We start from the raw sequence: 12,475 nt of genomic DNA, 5'->3' as shown, positions 1-12,475 counted from the left end.
AGGGAAGGCACCATCAGCCCCCCAACTGCTGGCAGCCATTCTCCAGCCATGTCCTTTACTTGGACTTGGATATGATTGGGTCCCGGTCAGATGCCGGTGTCTATCTAGGGCCTGGCCAGGGAAGGCGGCAGCAGCCCCCCAACTGCTGGCAGCCGTACTCCAGCCATGTCCTGTTCTTGGTCTTGGATTGGGTTGGTTCTTGGTCAGGGTGCTGTATCGATCTAGGTCCTATCCGTTTTCCTGCGTACTGGTACTCTCCAGTCTCCAGATTTCCTGGCCAACTCTCATCTCCAGATTTCCTGGCTTACTTTCCAGTTTCCAGATTTCCTGTCTCACTATCTTGGTTTCTCGTTTTGCAGGATAGCATACATTGGTTTGAGGAAAAACAGTGAGAAAGAGAGAGAGAAATGAAAAGAAAGATTTCAGTCACTCACACATTCATTCTTCTTTCAGCCTTCATAGTCCCCTGATTCCCTCCCTTACCAATCCTAACATGCACTCACGCATTCATACTCACAATCGTTCACAAATGAGCGCGCTCATACACACATACTACACACTACTTTTCTCTCTGCCTCCACTTCCACTTTCCTTATGCTTAGTTTCTAAATATGCCTCTTTGGTGTCAGCGAAGAATTCTTCGAAGATGAAGAGTATCCTGGCTCCGGACAGATCAGCAGCCTGCAATAGTGGGTTCTATGATCATCCATAGGGAAGGAAGTGACCGCCTGGTTTCGTCGTAGAGGAGCAGGAAGCAAAATGGAAGAATTTTCAGATCGAGAAGAAGGACGAAGATCTGATGTTGCTCCAGAGATATCACTCACTCAGGAAAGAAGACGATGGTAGCTGCTTTGGGCCGAGAGGTTTGTTTGCACTGGGGTTGAAATCCTCCAGGAACTTTAGGAAAATTTTATTTGTTTTAAGGAAAAATCGAATCTCCATCTTTTAAGAAACTTCTAGCAGAGGCGGAAAGATGGAAGAAGAGATAGAAATTCGAGGGAGAAGCAGAGAACTTCCTGGAGGGATTCATAGGGGTTTTGGATAATTGGTATGACATTAGCTAAGAGTTCTGAATACTTCAAAGACTTTCCATTTTTATCTGAGAGAAATTCAGTTCGTTGGGAGGAGGAGGAGGAGGAAACGAAAATCATCCTTCAATTGGGCTCTTTTATCACCTTCCCACTGCTAAGATTTATTAAAATTTCTATTTTTCTAAAATTCCGCGAATCTCTCACAAGGAAAAGAGCATTACGAATAAAGACAAAAGAAGATAAAATTTAATGAGAGGATGACTTTGTTTGTCTGATCCCTTATGAAGTTCCCCAAGAGAAGGAGACAGACGGAGAACCTACAAAAACTTAAGAACTACCTGAGGAAAGCAAAAACTGAGTCATCCAAAATGTTCTTCGATTTGCAAGTTCGAGTTCCTCGTTATTTTAGATTTTTTAATGAATTATATACTTATAGTTTTATTTTCGTTCATTAAAATTAATTATATTGTAAAAGAAAAAACTTGGAAGTCAAAGCGTTCGATAGAATTACTTGTATTTTATTCATACTTTTTCTGCATTAAACAAAAGCATCACATATAATGGTTGTGCAGTTCTAACACTATACTTTACCTAATGCACCAAAAAAATGGTTGAACACATCACTCATATTGTTCAGTATTCTTGTATAAATATAATAATCTAAAAGTTTATGAATGAAAAAAAAAGACCAGCAATGATTGGATGTGAAAGCAAAGAGTAATAAAGATGACTGTTGTGGCCACTGAGCGTCCCGAGACGCCATGTTCATGCCTCCATTATCAATTGACTGAGAGATATTCATCTACTTGCGACGCCTGGCCTGGAATGGCTGTGTCGTCTGCCATTCCAGGCGTTGCTAGAATGATTTATGCCTCGTGGGAATTGTGGGAACGGCCATACATTACTCTCTCCCTTACTCTCTCCCTCTCGTGTACATTATTTTCATAACTCTCTCTCTCTCTCTCTCGTAGTAGCCATCTTGCTTGGTGAGACGTACCCGCGTGAAGTCAGATTAATCAACAGATATCACAAGTTTAACATACGACTAGAATTTGAGAAATATCTAGAAGTGTTCGTGAACTATCGGTGATAAGATTAGTGTGAAAATAGTAGGATAAAGCGTCTTCTAAGTTAGTTTATCAAGTGTAATACTATAAATCAGAACAAGATGGCAGTAAGTTCCAACTGCGGGAAGAGGTGGCGTAATTTGGCGTGTTTAGCAGATTCGCAATACGATGAGGTAGCAGGAAGGGAACTGGCATTTCTCATCTATGAAATCAGCAACAGTCCTAACCAAAAAGATACAAAAGCATTCATAGATATATTAGAAGGATATAATCCTTCAAACTGGAACAAATCTAATGAAAACATCTTGAAAATAATTGAAGAAGTTCCAAATAAAATCCAAGTGGTCAAGAGACTCATAAAGAAAATATACATAAACCAACATATTCCGACAAAGAAAATGAATAAGGTGAATCTTGTGAATATCCTAATTGATGCATTAGGAAAAAGAATGCCAAAAGCATGCAAACTGTGTAAGGTTTGGTATAGCATAGTCAATCCACAAAACCTAATCAGAAAATGTGCTGCATGCAACATTCCGACCCATCCACAGTGTGCTGAGGTAATACAAGATTTGAGAAAAGATACAAGAATTTTTTGTTCAACATGTCTATCATGGATAGACAATGTTATTAAATCAAGATTGAATGTACAAATAGTTGAGGATGAAGAAGAAGAGGAAGAGGAAGAAGAAGAAGAAAAGAAGAAGAGGAAAACGGAAGAGAAGTAAACAAAAATGAAATGACAGAAAAAAATAAGGAAAACAAAGAAACAAGATAAAAGTATGGATGCAGAGATACTCATTGATACTACATATGAGGCAATAAAGCAGCATACCTACGAAGAAATAAATTACGATATGACAACAGAAAATAAAATCCCGAAGAGGCTCTACCCAGATCTACACAATGACGGGAAAGAGGAAAAAATAGACAAGAAAGACAAAATCTGCAACCTTTTGAAAAGAGGGAATTGCAGATTTGGAGAAAGATGTTACTACAAACATCCTAAGATATGTCACAACTATGAAATATATGGTAAATGTGCATACTTAGATGGATATGGGGATGATTGCAGAGATCTGCATCCAAAAATATGTAAAACCTAAAAGAAGGAAAAGGATGTAAGTTCGACAAAAAATGCAAATATATGCACCCTGTAGCCATGAATCATAATCAAATAAATAACCAACCAAGTAATAAAATCCAAAATAAGAAAGAAACAAACAAAGAGAGAAATCAAGAATATCAGGTAAAAGAGAAAAGCAAACCACCAATGAGATATGCAGAGGTGTCAGCAAAAAATTTCAAAGCATCAGCTCCGAAATTCTACTCAAGAGATAATAACTGTATTTATTATGCAAGAGGATATTGCAGAAACGGAGAAAATTGCAGATTCAGACACAAAATGAATAATTATGATGAAGGAAGATCAAATATTATGGAAAAGTTGGATTTTTTAATGTCAGAATTTCTGGAAATGAAAAAAAGAACAACATACCAGAACAGGAAAGAGACATGGGAAAATCCTTATTACTACCATTATTAAATGAAGGAGAAAACACGCAAACCATCATAGTGATGAATGCGCAGGGTTTAGTTACGAGTAACTCAAAAAGAAAAATAGAGTACTTAGAAGAACTAACCCAAAATGAAAAGAAAATAGATATAATGAATATAAGTGAAACCTGGTATTCCCAAGAGACTGGGAATGATGATCAAATAAAAGGGTTCCAAACTTATAGATCAGATAGAAAAAATAGGAATCAAGGGGGAATCGCAATATATGGGAAAGACAAAAAACAGGAAAAATATATGAGAAATATAGTAACTCAGAATGTGAACTAATAGCGGTAGAATTTGAATCTGAAAAATTGATGAACATAGTAATATATAGACCTCCTAATACTAAAGAGTTAGACTTAATAATAGAAAAATTGGATGATATATGTAGAAATCACAAGGACTGGACTATTCTCCTATCTGGTGACTTCAACTTTCCTTTCGTAGAATGGAAAGAACGAATAGGAGATTGTGGTTGTACTTATACATATAAAAAAGAGAGTAATAGTAGTGCAGAAGATAAGAGGCAATTTGAAAAGCTATTAGATATGCTACTAGAATACAACATTCAACAAATAAATCACCTGCCAACAAGAAAGGAAAATACTTTAGACCTAGTATTTGTGAACGAGATGAATTATGTTAAAGAAATAATAGTTTATAATGCGAGTATTTCAGACCATAATGTCATAGAATTAACAGTTCATTCCAAAGCAAGTGAAAATAGAGATAAGCAAGAAATGAAAAAGTGGGAAGGATATGGAAAATACAACTTCTACAGTAAAAATATAGAATGGTCAGAAATTAATGAAGAATTAAACAAAGATTGGGATAACATTTTCGTAAGTGATGACATAAGGGTAAATACGGAGATATTATATAAAATATTGGAGAAAATAGTGGAAAAATATATACCGAAGAAGAAAAGTAAACATCATTCATGCATACCAAGAGACAGAAGGATCTTGTTCCAGAAAATCAGAAAGTGGAAAAAAGGTCTTGCAAAAGAAAAAAATGCATGGAAAGTTATAGAACTAAAAAGTAAGATAGAAAATGCAGAACAAAAGATTATACAATCAAAAGAAAATGAAAAACGGGACTTGGAAGAAAAAACCCTATTAAATATCAAGCAAAACCCCAAACTATTATACTCATATGCGAAGAAGATGAATAAAAGAAGAATAGAAATTGGCCCTCTGAGAATTGAAGGGAGATTAACGAATGAAAAAAAGGAAATTTGCAACATACTGGCAGAACGATATAAGAGAGAATTCACCCCTAGAATAGATAATGAAGATAATGATATAGAAGTAAGGGAAGAAAATAGTGAATATTTAGCTGACATAGAAATTAATGAAGCTGATATTGTGCAGGCAATTAATGAAATTAAAAATGGAACTGATATTGTGCAGGCAATCTAATGAAATTAAAAATGGAGCTGCTGCAGGGCCGGATGGAGTCCCCTGCTATTTTGTTAAAGAAAGTAGTTCATTCTATCGCAAAGCCACTTGCAATATTATTAAGACAAAGTGTAGATACAGGCAAGATTTATGATGAGCACAAATTAGCATATATCACCCCTACTTTCAAAAGTGGATCAAGACTAGAGGCAAGTAATTATAGGCTGTGAGTCTAACATCACATATTATGAAAGTGTATGAAAGGGTAATGAAGAAAAATATTATGAAACATTTAATAAAAAATAATTTGTTTAATATAGGACAACACGGTTTCGTACCCGGAAAAAGTACACAAACCCAACTGTTAGTCCACCGTGAGAACATATTCAAAAATATGAAAAGCGGAAATGAAACAGATGTGGTTTATCTAGACTTTGCAAAAGCTTTTGACAAAGTAGACCATAATATATTAGCAAAGAAAATTAGAAAACACAATATCGTAGATAAAGTAGGAAGATGGTTAAAAGAATTTTTACACAACAGAAAACAGATAGTTATTGCAAACGATGAGAAATCGGATGAAACCAAGGTAATATCCGGTGTGCCACAAGGTACGGTGCTAGCTGCAATATTGTTTGTTATTATGATTGAAGACATAGACAGTAATGTTAAGGATTCGGTAGTGAGTAGTTTCGCTGATGACACAAGAATAAGTAGAGAAATTACTTGTGATGAAGATAGGAACGCTCTACAAAGAGACCTTAACAAAGTATATGATTGGGCAGAGGTAAATAGGATGGTATTTAACTCTGATAAATTTGAATCAATAAATTATGGAGACAGAGAAGGAAAGCTATATGCATATAGGGGACCTAATAATGAGACAATCACAAATAAGGAAGCAGTTAAAGACCTTGGTGTGATGATGAATAGAACATGTTATGCAATGATCAAATAGCAATTTCTGTTGGCAAAATGTAAAGCAAAAATGGGAATGTTGTTACGGCACTTCAAAACAAGAAAAGCTGAACACATGATTATGCTTTATAAAACATATGTTCGTAGTCCACTTGAATATTGCAATATGATATGGTACCCACACTATCAAAAGGATATTGCACAAATAGAGAGTGTACAAAGGTCCTTTACAGCTAGAATAGAAGAAGTTAAGGACCTAGACTACTGGGAAAGACTACAATCCTTAAAATTATATAGTCTAGAAAGGAGAAGAGAACGCTACATGATAATTCAGGCATGGAAACAGATAGAAGGAATAACAGAAAATATCATGGAACTAAAAATATCAGAAAGAGCAAGCAGAGGTAGATTAATAGTGCCCAAAACTATACCAGGAAAAATAAGGAAAGCACACAGGACATTAATCCACTACGCACCAGCATCGATAATGCAGCGTCTATTCAATGCGTTGCCAGCTCATCTGAGGAATATATCAGGAGTGAGCGTAGATGTGTTTAAGAATAAGCTCGACAAATATCTAAACTGCATCCCAGACCATCCAAGATTGGAAGATGCAAAATATACCGGAAGATGTACTAGCAACTCTCTGGTAGACATTAGAGGCGCCTCACACTGAGGGACCTGGGGCAACCCGAACGAACTGTAAGGTCTGTAAGGTAAGGTAAGGTCTGTCTGTCTCTCCCTCTCTCTCTCTCTCCCGCGCGAAGTCAGATTAATCAAAAGATATCACAAGTTTAACAGTGTTCGTGAACTATCAGTGATAAGATTAGTGTGAAAATAGTAGGATAAAGCGTTTTCTAAGTTAGTTTATCAAGTGAAATACTGTAAATCAGAACAAGATGGCAGTAAGTTCCAACTGTGGGAAGAAATGGCGAAATTTAGCTTGCTTGGCAAATTCGCAATACGATGAGGTAGCAGGAAGGGAACTGGCATTTCTCATCTATGAGATCAGCAACAGTCCTAACCAAAAAGATACAAAAGCATTCATAGATATATTAGAAGGATATAATCCTTCAAACTGGAACAAATCAACTGAAAACATCTTGAAAATAATTGAAAAAGTTCCAAATAAAATTCAAGTGGTCAAGAGACTCATAAAGAAAATATACATAAACCAACATATTCCGACAAAGAAAATGAATAAGGTGAACCTTGTGAATATCCTAATTGATGCATTAGGAAAAAGAATGCCAAAAGCATGCAAACTGTGTAAGGTGTGGTATAGCATAGTTAATCCACAAAACCTAATCAGAAAATGTGCTGCATGCAACATTCCGACCCATCCACAGTGTGCTGAGGTAATGCAAGATATGAGAAAAGATACAAGAATATTTTGCTCAACATGTCTATCATGGATAGACAATGTTATTAAATCAAGATTGAATGTACAAATATGAGGATGAAGCAAAAGAGAGCAAGAAGGAAGATAAGAAGAGAGAAGGAAGAAGAGAGAAGAAGAGGAAAACGGAAGAGAAGTCAAACAAAACTGAAATGACAGAAAAAAATAAGGAAACAAAGAACAAGATAAAAGTATGGATGCAGAGATACTCATTGATACTACATATGAGGCAATAAAGCAGCATACCTACGAAGAAATAAATTACGATATGACAACACAAAATAAAATCCCGAAGAGGCTCTACCCAGATCTACACAATGATGGGAAAGAGGAAAAAATAGACAAAAAAGACAAAGTCAGCAACCTTTTGAAAAGAGGGAATTGCAGATTTGGAGAAAGATGTTACTACAAACATCCTAAGGTATGTCACAACTATGAAATATATCGTAAATGTGCATACCTAGATGACTATGGGGATGATTGCAGAGATCTGCATCCAAAAATATGCAAAAACCTAAAAGAAAGAAAAGGATGTAAGTTCGACAAAAAATGTAAATATATGCACCCTGTAGCCATGAATCATAATCAAATAAATAACCAATCAAGTAATAAAATCCAAAATAAGAAAGAAACAAATAAAGAGAGAAATAAAGAATATCAGGTAAAAGAAAAAAGCAAGCCACCAACGAGATATGCAGAGGTGTCAGCAAAAAATTTCAAAGCATCAGCTCCAAGATTCTACTCAAAAGATAATAACTGTATTTATTATGCAAGAGGAAATTGCAGATACGGAGAAAATTGCAGATTCAGACACAAAATGAATAATTATGATGAAGGAAGATCAAATATTATGGAAAAGTTGGATTTTTTAATGTCAGAATTTCTGGAAATGAAAAAAAGAACAACATACCAGAACAGGAAAGAGACATGGGAAAATCCTTATTATTACCCATATTAAATGAAGGAGAAAACACGCAAACCATCATAGTGATGAATGCGCAGGGTTTAATTACGAGTTACTCAAAAAGAAAAATAGAGTACTTAGAAGAACTAACCCAAATTGAAAAGAAAATAGATATAATGAATATAAGTAAAACCTGGTATTCCCAAGAGACTGGGAATGATGATCAAATAAAAGGGTTCCAAACTTATAGATCAGATAGAAAAAATAGGAATCAAGGGGGAACCGCAATATATGGGAAAGACAAAACAAAAAGGAAAATATATGAGAAATATAGTAACTAAGAATGTGAACTAATAGCGGTAGAATTTGAATCTGAAAAATTAATGAACATAGTAATATATAGACCTCCTAATACTAAAGAGTTAGACTTAATAATAGAAAAATTGGATGATATATGTAGAAATCACAAGGACTGGACTATTCTCCTATCTGGAGACTTCAACTTTCCTTTCGTAGACTGGAAAGAACGAATAGGAGATTGTGGTTGTACTTATACATATAAAAAAGAGAGTAATAGTAGTACAGAAGATAAGAGGCAATTCGAAAAGCTATTAGATATGCTACTAGAATGCAACATTCAACAAATAAATCACCTGCCAACAAGAAAGGAAAATACTTTAGACCTAGTATTTGTGAACGAGGTGAATTATGTTAAAGAAATAATAGTTTATAATGCAAATATTTCAGACCATAATGTCATAGAATTAACAGTCCATTCCAAAGCAAGTGAAAACAGAGATAAGCAAGAAATGAAAAAGTGGGAAGGATATGGAAAATACAACTTTTACAGTAAAAATATAGAATGGTCAGAAATAAATGAAGAATTAAACAAAGATTGGGATAACATTTTCGTAAGTGATGACATAAGGGTAAATACGGAGATATTATATAAAATATTAGAGACAATAGTGGATAAATATATACCGAAGAAGAAAAGTAAACATCAGTCATGCATACCAAGAGACAGAAGGATCTTGTTCCAGAAAATCAGAAAGTGGAAAAAAGGTCTTGCAAAAGAGAAAAATGCATGGAAAGCTATAGAACTAAAAAGTAAGATAGAAAATGCAGAACAAAAGATTATACAATCAAAAGAAAATGAAAAACGGGAATTGGAAGAAAAAACCCTAATAAATATCAAGCAAAACCCCAAACTATTATACACATACGCGAAAAAGATGATTAAAAGAAGAATAGAAATTGGCCCTCTAAGATTTGAAGGGAGGGTAACGAATGAAAAAAAGGAAATTTGCAATATATTGGCAGAACAATATAAGAGAGAATTCACCCCTAGAATAGATAATGAAGATAATGATATAGAGGTAAGGGACGAAAATAGTGAATATTTATCAGACATAGATATTATTGAAGCTGATATTGTGCAGGCTATTAATGAAATTAAAAATGGAGCTGCAGCAGGGCCTGATGGAGTTCCTGCTATTTTGTTAAAGAAAGTAGTTCATTCTATCGCAAAGCCACTTGCAATATTATTAAGACAAAGTGTAGATACAGGCAAGATTTATGATGAGCACAAATTAGCATATATTACCCCTACTTTCAAAAGTGGATCAAGACTAGAGGCTAGAAATTATAGGCCCGTGAGTCTAACATCACATATTATGAAAGTGTATGAAAGGGTAATGAAGAAAAATATTATGAAACATTTAATAAAAAATAATTTGTTTAATATGGGACAACATGGTTTCGTACCAGGAAAAAGTACACAAACCCAACTGTTAGTCCACCGTGAGAACATATTCAAAAATATGAAAAGCGGAAATGAAACAGATGTGGTTTATCTAGACTTTGCAAAAGCTTTTGACAAGGTAGACCATAATATATTAGCGAAGAAAATTAGAAAACACAATATCATGGATAAAGTAGGAAGATGGTTAAAAGAATTTTTACACAACAGAAAACAGATAGTTATTGCAAATGATGAGAAATCGGATGAAGCTAAGGTAATATCCGGTGTGCCACAAGGTACGGTGTTAGCTGCAATACTGTTTGTTATTATGATTGAAGACATAGACAGTAATGTTAAGGACTCGGTAGTGAGTAGTTTCGCTGATGACACAAGAATAAGTAGAGAAATTACATGTGATGAAGATAGGAACGCTCTACAAAGAGACCTTAACAAAGTATATGATTGGGCAGAGGTAAATAGGATGGTATTTAACTCTGATAAATTTGAATCAATAAATTATGGAGACAGAGAAGGAAAGCTATATGCATATAGGGGACCTAATAATGAGACAATCACAAATAAGGAAGCAGTTAAAGACCTTGGTGTGATGATGAATAGGAACATGTTATGCAATGATCAAATAGCAATTCTGTTGGCAAAATGTAAAGCAAAAATGGGAATGTTGTTACAGCACTTCAAAACAAGAAAAGCTGAACTCATGATTATGCTTTATAAAACATTTGTTCGTAGTCCACTTGAATATTGCAATATGATATGGTACCCACACTATCAAAAGGATATTGCACAAATAGAGAGTGTACAAAGGTCCTTTACAGCTAGAATAGAAGAAGTTAAGGACCTTGACTACTGGGAAAGACTAGAATCCTTAAAATTATATAGTCTAGAAAGGAGAAGAGAACGCTACATGATAATTCAGGCATGGAAACAGATAGAAGGAATAGCAGAAAACATCATGGAACTAAAAATATCGGAAAGAGCAAGCAGAGGTAGATTAATAGTGCCCAAAACTATACCAGGAAAAATAAGGAAAGCACACAGGACATTAATCCACTACGCACCAGCATCGATAATGCAGCGTCTATTCAATGCGTTGCCAGCTCATCTGAGGAATATATCAGGAGTGAGCGTAGATGTGTTTAAGAATAAGCTCGACAAATATCTAAACTGCATCCCAGACCATCCAAGATTGGAAGATGCAAAATATACCGGAAGATGTACTAGCAACTCTCTGGTAGACATTAGAGGTGCCTCACACTGAGGGACCTGGGGCAACCCGAACAACATGTAAGGTCTGTAAGGTAAGGTAAGGTCTCTCTCCACCAATTCCATACACATTGGTTTCTCAAACACCAAAGGTCTCTGTAGTCTGTCTTGAGTTTCTGAATGTCTAACTAAACTTATTTATTTATCTTTTTTTAGATATCGAGAACATCGACCCGTTTTTAGTTTTCTGTAAAAGAAGACTATTTTGTTAGCTCTCTGTCCGTCTCCTCTTAAAAAAAAAACTACTGAGGCTAGAGGGCTGCAAATTGGTACGTCGACCATCCACCCTCCAGTCATCAAACATTACCAAATTGCAGCCCTCTAGCCTCAGTAATGTTTACTCTATTTAAGGTTAAATTTATCGGTGGTTGTGCTTCTGGCAATGATATAGGATAGGCCACCACTAGGGAGTGGCTAAAATTTCAGGGTGGGGCGCGGCTCATACAGCATTGTACCGAGTGACCTATTTCCTTGGAAGTTTTTAAAAGTATTTGTAGTCGTGAATACCACATTGCCCATTATAAATTAGAGAGATTGTAAATGTTCATGTATCTTTAAGTGATATCGCATGTGAATATTTACAGTCAAAAAATTTACATAATTTTTTATTTTTTTTTTCTTGAGCATTTTCCGAAAGTTGCTCTATTGCATTGTCGTCACACCTTCAACTTGGGGAATTACGTACTTCCGTCCGGAGATTAACCTGGGGAAATTAGCCCGGGGTAAGATATGCAAATATTTCCCAAATTTTCACAGCTGGGCACATAGTGGCTTGGTACTGTCATGGTGCTCTCTCTCTCTCTCTCTCTCTCTCTCTCTCTCTCTCTCTCTCTCTCTCTCTCTCTCTCTCTCTCTCTCTCTCTCTCTCTCAGAAGATTTGTCCTTCTCGACATTGGTTTGAATTGTTCATCAGTTCTTGGAAAGGAAATTGGCGATAGATATGAATGCATTTGTGCATTCTTGTGTATGCATGACATTCATTTGCGCATTCTCACGTTTACCAAATGAATAATGAGGTTCATATCTTCATTACAGCTGGTGGCAGGCGGTGAAAAAACGGTATAAAAGGTTTTTTTTATGCCTGGGAACGCCAATGAAGAGATAGGTGACCAGTTAGAAAATAAAGGGGTTATGGCTTAGTGATAATTTTTGAACGACAAAGCCTTTG

Source organism: Macrobrachium nipponense, chromosome 24 (genome assembly GCF_015104395.2).
Source record: "Macrobrachium nipponense isolate FS-2020 chromosome 24, ASM1510439v2, whole genome shotgun sequence".
Taxonomy (NCBI): Eukaryota; Metazoa; Arthropoda; class Malacostraca; order Decapoda; family Palaemonidae; genus Macrobrachium; species Macrobrachium nipponense.
This window is presented reverse-complemented; position numbering follows the sequence as displayed.